At 43.0% G+C, this 10,277-nt stretch overlaps 1 protein-coding gene across 4 annotated transcripts in view; it reads left to right on the top strand.

The window, feature by feature from the left end:
• The window catches only part of nrg2a (neuregulin 2a), a gene marked incomplete at its 5' end in the record, with an annotated part of 194,291 nt that overhangs the window by 86,617 nt on the left and 97,397 nt on the right, over positions 1–10,277 (top strand). The window lies entirely within an intron of this gene.

The raw sequence follows: 10,277 nt of genomic DNA, 5'->3' as shown, positions 1-10,277 counted from the left end.
TGTCCAAGCGACATGTGAGCTTAAATCGGCTATTTTTTGTATGCACACTGTTGTATTGGGATGTATGAAATGGGCCTTAAAGGTGTTTATTCAGACTAATCAATTTAGTCGATTGTGAAAAGAAAATCTATTAGAATGTGTTTGTTTATTCGTTGATATATGAAAAGATATACAGTATATAGATATTTCAAAACATGTGTCTCGATTATTGGGTTAATTGTTAGTTGCAGCACTACTGGCCAGACAATGAAACCTCCGGGGGTGTTGGAGAGGAAGTACAGCAGCAGACAGTGCAGTGCAGCTGTGGTTACACCACATCGTTGACACATTGAGTTACAGTAGCTGAAGTGAGGCGTCTGCCTGACCGTACAGGTGTCTGCTGTATACAGTATACAGTATTATGTTACTGCTTATAGAGAGGACAGTACGGCTGGATCAGCAGGTTTCTATGATGGTAAGATGGCTACCTGCCTGCATGTGTTCCTCCAGCTTTAGACATCACACATCTGTGTGTGTGTGTGTGTGTGTGTGTGTGTGTGTGTGTGTGTGTGTGTGTGTGTGTGTGTGCGTGTGCGTGTGTGCGTGCCTGTGCGTGCGCGAGTGTGTGCGCGTGGGCGTGTGCGTGCGGTGTCAGCTGAGCAAGCAGATGCCTTGTTAAAATGTGAACACTCAGCAGGTAGACCTGTTTTCCGTCATCTGATAAAAGAGGACATTATTTTCTTAAAACAAACTTTGGGTTTCGGTTGTGTTGTTGATGCCAGCACCCACGCTCTGTCCTTCAGGTACTTCTTTAAAGTACAGGCAACACATCGATTTGTTGTGTTGCTTGTCTTACTTCTAAATACAGAACTTACATGGAAGACAGAATCTGAGTGCTGGCGTCATCTCTTCAGTTGGTTGTCTTGTTCAGTTTTGACTGAAGCTGTGCTCGCATTCCTCCTAGTTTGTGTACCTTGCCATGGTGTAACACCCAAATATCGATGAGATAGCTTCAGTAGTTTCTGTTGATTTTCCAAAATTGCCTCACCCCTGACTGACATTGCATCGTGAAATAGGTGTCAAAGTCACTCTTTTAGCATGTAAGCAAACTGTTTCTGTTCATCGCTCTGTCCTCCCCTCTTCTCCCTCCCTCTCCGCTCCATGTATCGCCTGTGTCTTGTGTTTTGTTGATAGGCTGTCTGTATCTGACCTGCATTTTATTCACACAAATATTCCCTCCAAATACATCATTCTCATTGCAGTATACACTGTTCATGTGGACATTAGTTTTTAATTCAATTAAATTCGTTTTTATCTTAATTAAAGAGTTTACCAGTTTATTTAATTTAACAATTCTAGTGAGTGTAAAGAATGGACCACAAGTGGACCTATATTTTGTATTCTACGCAGAACCTGTGACAACACTGACAGGATAGATTCAAACTATGACATTCATGACATTAATTTTCATTTCTTTTTATTTTTCATTTTTCTTTTAGGTTTTATGACCTCAAACACCCACACAACCTGAACTTTGAACATTCAGCGGAATTTCATTGGTCTGGGGTTTTCTCTGTGTGTTCTGAAGCCTCTATGAGCTACAATGAAAACAGGCAAAATCCCTCAACAGTGACATCTGCTGGCCAATTTTTATGTCATATATGGGATTTGTGGACTCTTACCTCACAGTCCACAGGCAAATCAGAGCACTTGTTTGAGCCAGAAAACTGAGAGTATGTGCAGAATAAATCAACCGCCTGTTTTGACGAAATTCCCCTTTAAAAGCAGACCCTATTCACTCACTCAGAGGCCCAGCTTGCCACCCCCACACCCAGCACTTTGCCTCAAAGCAAAAAAAAAGGGAAGAAAAAAAGCAGATAGATCTAAACAACATAAGCTAATGGCTGTTTAAAGCCATTACGTCTCAAAAGATAAACTCTCGCTCTCGTGAAAGGGCAGGAGTGCTGCACTGTCGCGGGCATCTCTCTCCATGACGATGTGCAGGTACTCTGCATGGTTAGAAGGCTAGCAGCCTGTATCTTTCCCCTCGTATGAGGTGGACAGTAACCTATACATTTATTTGAGTACTGTATTAAGTTAAAAGAAATGTGTCTCTGTCCATATATATTTTTTTTTCCCCCTTTTTTTTGTTCTTTTTTTGTGGATACTTTATGACTTTCAGGAAAGGGAAAATGTCAAAACTTCAATACAGCAATGCAATATTAAAAAGCAATTGCAACATGTAATTTACACTTTTTTTTAAAAGCATGTCATTTTGAATACTTGATTTGGCAGAGCAACTTTCACTTATAGTTGAGCAATATATAGATCAGGCGTATCTCTACTTTGACTCCAGAACGTATCTCTACTTTGACTCCAGAACGTATCTCTACTTTGACTCCAGAACGTATCTCTACTTTGACTCCAGAACGTATCTATACTTTGACTCCAGAACGTATCTCTACTTTGACTCCAGAACGTATCTCTACTTTGACTCCAGAACTGGGGTCGAGTACCACAGTGCGTCCACACACCACTGTATGTTTCCCGTCACTCGTAGGCCTACACAGCACAACTATCTCTCTCCACGGATCTGTTGAGCTGCAGCTGTAGGAGGGAACCATGGGATTAGGAGGCTGTCAGAGATGGTGTGTGTGTGTGTGTGTGTGTGTGTGTGTGTGTGTGTGTGTGTGTGTGTGTGTGTGTGTGTGTGTGTGTGTGTGTGTGTGTGTGTGTGTGTGTGTGTGTGTGTGTGTGTGTGTGTGTGTGTGTGTGTGTGTGTGTGTGTGTGTTTGGGGGGGGGGGGGGGGGGGGGTGCGGGTGTGTGTGTGTGTGTGTGGGTGGGTATGTGTGTGTGTTTGGGGGGGGTGCGGGTGGGGGGTCCTGCGAAGCGTTTATGAGCCAAACACACAAAGGGCCCGTGTTGAGACTTACAGAAGGGTTGGCTGCATTTTCTTTACTAACCCTCTGTCGGTGTCCTGCTCCTCCCACTCTGATCCTGGCTGCTGTTGCCTGCCGGCCTGCCTGCCGGGCGGCCCCTCGGTCCACCTCCCCCCTGATCCAAGGACAGGCCCGTGGCTGTTGAAAAACAGCAGATGCTTCCTAATAGGCGAGTGGCAGAGGAAGAAGTACGCTGTTTCTTTTTTTACTTAAGTAGCAACACCACACTATACGTACGTACAGTGTACAAGTGAGTAAAAAGTACAATTTTGCCTCTGAGATACAGTGGAGTAGAAGTACAAAGTATCGAAAAAATTTGAAATAATCTAGTGAAGTATCGAAAAATGTTACTTAAATGCAGTACTCGAGTAAATGTAAGTGTACAGTATGTAGTAGGCCAGGATACAAAAGAAAGAAATAAAGAATAAGAAACACGTCGTAGAGGGGGGCTTGGATGCACAGTTTGTGTGTTCACCTCCGTGAGAGATAAATGGAGTTAATTTTAGACTGGTTTTATTCCAGATGTAGACTGGAAACGGGCCCGTTTCGGTCTCTACCTACATTTCCATCACATGACTACACTGACAAATCCTGAGCATTCATTTAACTGCGAGAGGGTACAGATGGACCCACGTGGCCCCTCAATTTGCTCCATTTGCACAATGCACTGAACTGCCAATCAGGATTTTACTATGTAGTTACAGTTCACACACTCCCACTTCAACCATAGAGAAAATGAATTATATGCATATTATATTGTTTCAAATTATACTAAAAAAATACATTTTCAGTAAAATCAATATTTGTGGAGTATTTCTTTATGGTAAATTGGAGCGTTTGGCATGTTTTTGAGCATGTGTAAGATATTATAATTTGCAGTACATGTGTAATCTGCTCCTGTGTGTGTGTGTGTGTGTGTGTGTGTGTGTGTGTGTGTGTGTGTGTGTGTGTGTGTGTGTGTGTGTGTGTGTGTGTGTGTGTGTGTGTGTGTGTGTGTGTGTGTGTGTGTGTGTGTGTGTGTGTGTGTGTGTGTGTGTGTGTGCCCCGCAATACAACGTATTGTGTGCTTGTAGATCTGCTATTTTCAAATTTCTCAAGTGCTCAGCCTTAAATTGGTTAAGGTATGTTTTGTTAATAATCTAAATCTGCAAAGTAACTAAAGCTGTCAAATAATTGTAGTGGAGTAAAAAGTACAATATTTGCCTCAGAGATGTAGTGGAGAAGAAATATAAAGTACAAAAAAATGGACATCAAAATTGTACTTGACTACAGTACTTGAGTAAATGATGTACTTAGTTACTTTCCACCACTGTGTGGGTGGTACAGCATGGAGTGAATGTGGGTACTAGGGAGGAAGAGCAGGAGTTATAGATGAAGAGCTCATTCACAGTATCTCAATTTTAACTCCCCCAGCCGGCGTTAACACTTTGTTACTCAGCCCGCATGCAATCATGCGTGTCCGGGGATTGTAATCGCTCCTAACAGATGGGAGGATTATCTTGAAACTCGACTGCCCCTAAGAGATAATTAACTCTTGGGTCAAAAAGGTCTCAGTTCAAGGTCAAAATCAAAATCAAGGTCAATGTGACATAATAGGATACATCTCAGGAATGAAGGAATGTGTGTAAAAAAGAGACATTGGAGCCTATGGGGTTGAAACCCACACTGTGTAATGTGAAATTGAGAGCTGGGGGGGGTTAAGCCCTAGTTTATACTTAAGTACTTAGTACTATAGAGCGTCGCAGTCCCGCCCCCTCGAGAGACCCGGAAAATAAATCCCCGTTCATTTTCCTCATAAACTTTTCAAAAAGTATTTATTTAAAGACGTTTACGCCGCGGACAAAGCCAACTCTTGTCGTGACAAATCAAGACAATAAACACAATGTTTTGGGCCAAACAAAGAATTAGAAAGTAGAAAAAAACGGCAGGTTACAACACTTTTTTTGTTGTTTTTCTTTTTTGTAATTATTTGTTTGGTCCAAAATATTGTGTTTGTTGTCATGATTTGTCACGACTCGAGTTGGCTTCGTACGACGCTTAAAATGTCTTTAAATAAATACTTTTTGAAATGTCTATGGGAAAAATGCATTGGGAATTATTTCCTGGGCCTGGTGTCATCATGAAAGGGGGCGGGACTGCGACGCTCTATAGTGTTGTGTGGCAAAAATCAGATCTGCAAGTTAAGAACATATTGTGATGCGTTGTAGGCTTGTAGATCTGCTATTTATGCTATTCTTGATATTTATATCGATTTTCTTCGTCAGCTTTTACTTTATATTGAGACGATAGAAGGGGGATATAAGGAGAGAATGATTCCAGCTGGGCACTGGTATCGAACTAGTGGTTAACTAGACACAGTATACAGTCAGGCGCACCCCTTCCTCTTTGGTTGCACAATGGAAAAGTAATGTCTTGTAGTGGATCTGGTATGCCTGCGATGGGATTGGTATTCATCATACAGTGGCATTTTGTAGTTATGTGATTGCACCATAACTTATTAGATTGTATTCTGACTACAAGGATATGTAATTCTTATGTCATCTAACGATAATGCATACCCAGTAGTACTTTTTGTTTTTATATTATTTTTATCCCACGATTTTGCAACCCATTTTTTTCACCCAGTGTCAATTATCTAATGTAATCCTGGGCGCTACACTTCCTCTGCCAACCTGGGGGGGCAGTGGACTGACCTCATGCTTCCTTCTATGCATGAGGAGTCCAAGCTGCTTCTTTGCACCTGACAGGGGGGAGTTTCCCCGGCCGGACGTAGCGCGTGGAAGGAACACGTTATTCCGACCAGTTCCTTTCCCCTCCATCGGGTGCCCCGGCTGGCCAGGGGGAGGTAGTTTAGAGACCAACATGCAAACTCCACAGAAGGGCCCTTTCGCCAACCCCGCCTTGGGTGTGGGCACTGATGACGCGGAGGAGAGAGCACGCCCCCAGCGCCCACAGCGTCCTCAGCGGGAATCGAACCCAGGACCTTCTATAGCTGTGAGGCGACGGCACTACCGACTGTGCCACCGTGCCCCCCAGTAATACTTGAATGAACACCTTAGCTGTTTCGCAATTAGACTTACAGTTTCTCTTAATTGTCCATTCATATCAAAATGTAAGACTTTCAATGTATCTTATCCAAATTCAAGGTCCAACACTTTTGCCACAAACAACATATCTTGACATCGACTGCCTATATGCACCTTCGATGCCGAGGATGAACCCTACTTATTGTGGTACCTTCTTTGCGCGGTTCGATATAGATGGCACCAACACCAGACCACCAGAGCCTGCACTACCACAGGAGGCCAGCCCATTTTCCATGTCGGACGTGGATGTGCGTATGGCTTTCATGCGGGTGAACACCCGTTAAGAGGCATTCCAGGTTGTGTACTCAAAGTCTGTGCACATCAGCTGGCTGGTGCATGTGTTTGCAGACATCTTCAATCTCTCCCAAGCTCCTGTTAACTTCAAAAGGTACACCATTGTACCAGTATCCAAGTGTGCAAATACATCATACTACAATGACTGGGGACCTGTTGTGACTGGACTGGAGACCTGTGTGGATGGGGAACATAACATCCGACCCAATGACCCTCAACACCGGTGCAGGCTGCGTGCTCAGCCCTCTCTTGTACTCCTTGTACACACATGACAGTGTGACCACGCATGGCTGCAATGCCATCATTAAGTATACGCCGACGACACCACACTCATGGGGCTGATCACGGACACCAGCGGCCTACAGAGACGAGGTTAATAAACTGGCACTATGACGCCAGGAGAACAACCTTGCTCTTATCGCTGGAAAGACCAAGGAGCTAATTGTGGATTTCAGGAGACAGAGGAGCGAGCACACGCCCATCTACATCGATAGAGTTGCAGTGGAGCGAGTCAGTAAGTTCAAATTCTTCTGCACAGACATAGACGACAACTTTAAGTGGGTCAACACCTGTACTGCTTACAGCGCTTGAAGAAGTTCAGGGTCAGCCCCGATATCCTGAGGTTCACACAAAGACTATGGAGTACATTATTTTTGGCCACCATCAATCTTATGAACACCCACATCTATATAATGTATTGGCATTTTGCTTATTTTTACACACAATGAATATCACATGCCTTTTACTTGTAATTGGTATTGTTGACAATGAGGTTGAACCTTGAACCTTGTTGTAACCCCATGGCCATAACTCTATAGTCTAACACCAGCCTTAAGGGCTATTCACATGGGAAGTGACTGATGCACCTATTAATTTACACTTGGAGGTGAGTGTTTAGGTAAGGGGGGAATCTCACAGGCGTATCACACCTGCCCGTGTGAACGTTTTTTGTACGTGACACGTGTCATGTACACCACGGATCCAAGCAACAACGCAGGTGGAGTGAAAAACAAAGAAACCAACGGGGTGCTCAATGGCGATAAAGAAAAGTTACAAACGTAGACTGATGGTGCTCAACGAGAACAATGACAATGGAGATGGGGACGTAAAATCAAAGTATACACTTTAATGTCTATTACAAAGGTTAAAAAGCCATCAGGTTTCGACCACACTGGTCATTAAAGTACTTTGATTTCATGTCCTCTGCTCCATTCCTTTTTTGAGTGCTCAGATATTTTCTTTTTTCTTTTTTTCTTTTTCTGATGCAGGTGTAGTGTTGCTCCCCGTGTGAAAAGCCCTTTAGGACTACATTTCCACTTGCACATGTTATCTTAACATCTAATGGGAGCATTGCCATGAAACTTGCTGAGTGCAGTGATGCTCCCCAGAGAGTGAACCCTGTTGATTTTGGTGTCCTCGTTGGCCTTTACTTGAAGGCCACATTTTCCTTTTGTAATTATGGCACATTGTCTTATTTCACTTTAAAACTTTAGCTGTTTACACTATTTGTCAAAAAAGATATCATCAGTTTATTTTAGCCTAGAGCGCAGCATTCCAAAGGATGGTCAGTTCAAGGCAAGCTCCTTTCGTCTGGTGTAAGGAGCACTATGGCCCCTAGGGGACGCTAGCAGGGCTTTTACACTCTTAGTCACGTTGAACAAATATTTGAATGAACGACCTCACTTCTTGCATTCATGTTTTAGGACACATATAAGCAAAAGCTAATAAAAGCACTAAGCTCGTAAAACTGACATCTCACATATCCCCCTCTAATTGACATGTGGTCCTTTGTAATTTAGCATGACTTGACTAATGTAGGCTTTATGACACATCCATATATTATGCGCACACACAGACACACACACACACACACACACACACACACACACACACACACACACACACACACACACACACACACACCCACAGGTGTCAGATAGGAGAAGACAGGCATGGGAGCAAGTCTAGTCTTGCCGAACAGTAGAGGTGGGAGAGCGTGTTGAGGGTGGCGGTGGGAAAGAGGGGCGGGGGGAGGGGGTGGGAGGGGGGGCTTCCTGACACACTATGGAGCCCCTTCAGTGCTCTGTTATCCCCGATGACAGATTAGATCACCACAGACCACCATTGGGAGCACAAAGTGCAGTTTAGTTTAGTTGCATAAAAAATAGAAGCTAGGGGCATTGTTATAAAGAGAACATAAAAGAAACCTAACGAGATGATGGGGTTAATCATGTATGTGCATGATCAAACTAAACATATTAATGCTAATGTCTGTGTCGCCTTAAGGCAAAAAAGGCAAGAGAAGCAAAGGAAAAGGCTGGATCTCCTTATATTCAAAACGAGATGTATGAAATGATATATGTGCAAAATAAAATAAATTAAATTCCACTTCATGCAGAGGTTAACCACTCAAGCACTATATTATAATATTGCTCACTGCTCCTAGTTATAGGATGGGTAAATGCAGAGGGAACATTGCACGTATGTCCAAATATACAGTGACAAAAAATCTACAAGCTACAAGCTTGTAGATCAGCTTTTTCCGCAACTTTGGAACATTTTTGAATATTGTAAAAATGCTTGCATTGTTATTGGAAAAAAAGAAAGATAAAGTAAAAAAATGTGTGTTTTTGGGTGGAAAAAGAAAGAAAAAAGAAAGACAAATAAATAATAAAGTTTTCGCCTATACTGACATGCCCAAAATAGGTCCGCCAGGTGTAAAATGGTTAAGGGGATTACAGTATAATCACGTCTGAACTAGAGAGAGACAGCAACACGACAGACCTGATTTTCATGTGGAACCTTCATGGCCTTGGTTTGGCCTCTCCAAGTTTCCCCTTGCTTCCAGACCTCCAGAAGAGGCTTATAGCTCTTGGAGCAGGCTGACCTGTTGAGACTTGACCTCATGTGCTGCCCTCTTCCAGTCCAAGCAGTGTCAAGAATTCTCAGAGGGCTGCTGGCCCGAGAGAGAGAGAGAGAGAGAGAGAGAGAGAGAGAGAGAGGAAAGCCCCCCGGGACGGGACGGCCTCACACATGACTCATCCACACAATTACCTTTTTTCCTTTTGTAAACAGAAACACACGAGTTTCATGCAGCATCGACGTCACTGTCGGGCGGAAACCTTGTATGTCCAAAACGATAATATTGCTCTAATGGTTCCAATGTTATTATTTAGTCACATGGTCTCGTTATTACTTTGCATCGGGTCAGCATTTATAAAAGCTTGTAGATCTTAATTCTATTTTGCTACTTTTCTGTGACATATGATGAAGTAGATCATTAATTTACAAAAACTACCCCCTCCCCCCAAAAAATAAAAAATAAAAGGTAAAAAATTGCAGATATTTAGATACAAAGTTTCTGGCCGACAGCACTGATTTCTTGTTCCTAAACACAAAAACCCTCAGTATTAAAACACCCTTACAGGTTAATTTGAGCCCTCAGTATTAAAACACCCTTACAGGTCCATTTGAGCCCTCAGTATTAAAACACCCTTACAGGTCCATTTGAGCCCTCAGTATTAAAACACCCTTACAGGTCCTTTTGAGCCCTCAGTATTAAAACACCCTTACAGGTCCATTTGAGCCCTCAGTATTAAAACACCCTTACAGGTCCATTTGAGCCTAACCCAGTATTAAAACACCCTTACAGGTCCATTTGAGCCCTCAGTATTAAAACACCCTTACAGGTCCATTTGAGCCCTCAGTATTAAAACACCCTTACAGGTCCTTTTGAGCCCTCAGTATTAAAACACCCTTACAGGTCCATTTGAGCCCTCAGTATTAAAACACCCTTACAGGTCCATTTGAGCCTAACCCAGTATTAAAACACCCTTACAGGTCCATTTGAGCCCTCAGTATTAAAACACCCTTACAGGTCCATTTGAGTTCTCAGTATTAGAACACCCTTACAGGTCCATTTGAGCCTAACCCTCAGTATTAAAACACCCTTACAGGTCCATTTGAGCCTAACCCAGT

Source organism: Electrona antarctica (assembly GCF_951216825.1).
Source record: "Electrona antarctica genome assembly, chromosome: 8".
Taxonomy (NCBI): Eukaryota; Metazoa; Chordata; class Actinopteri; order Myctophiformes; family Myctophidae; genus Electrona; species Electrona antarctica.
The sequence above is the reverse complement of the archived record's forward strand: the minus strand, read 5'-3'. Positions and strand labels throughout refer to the sequence as shown.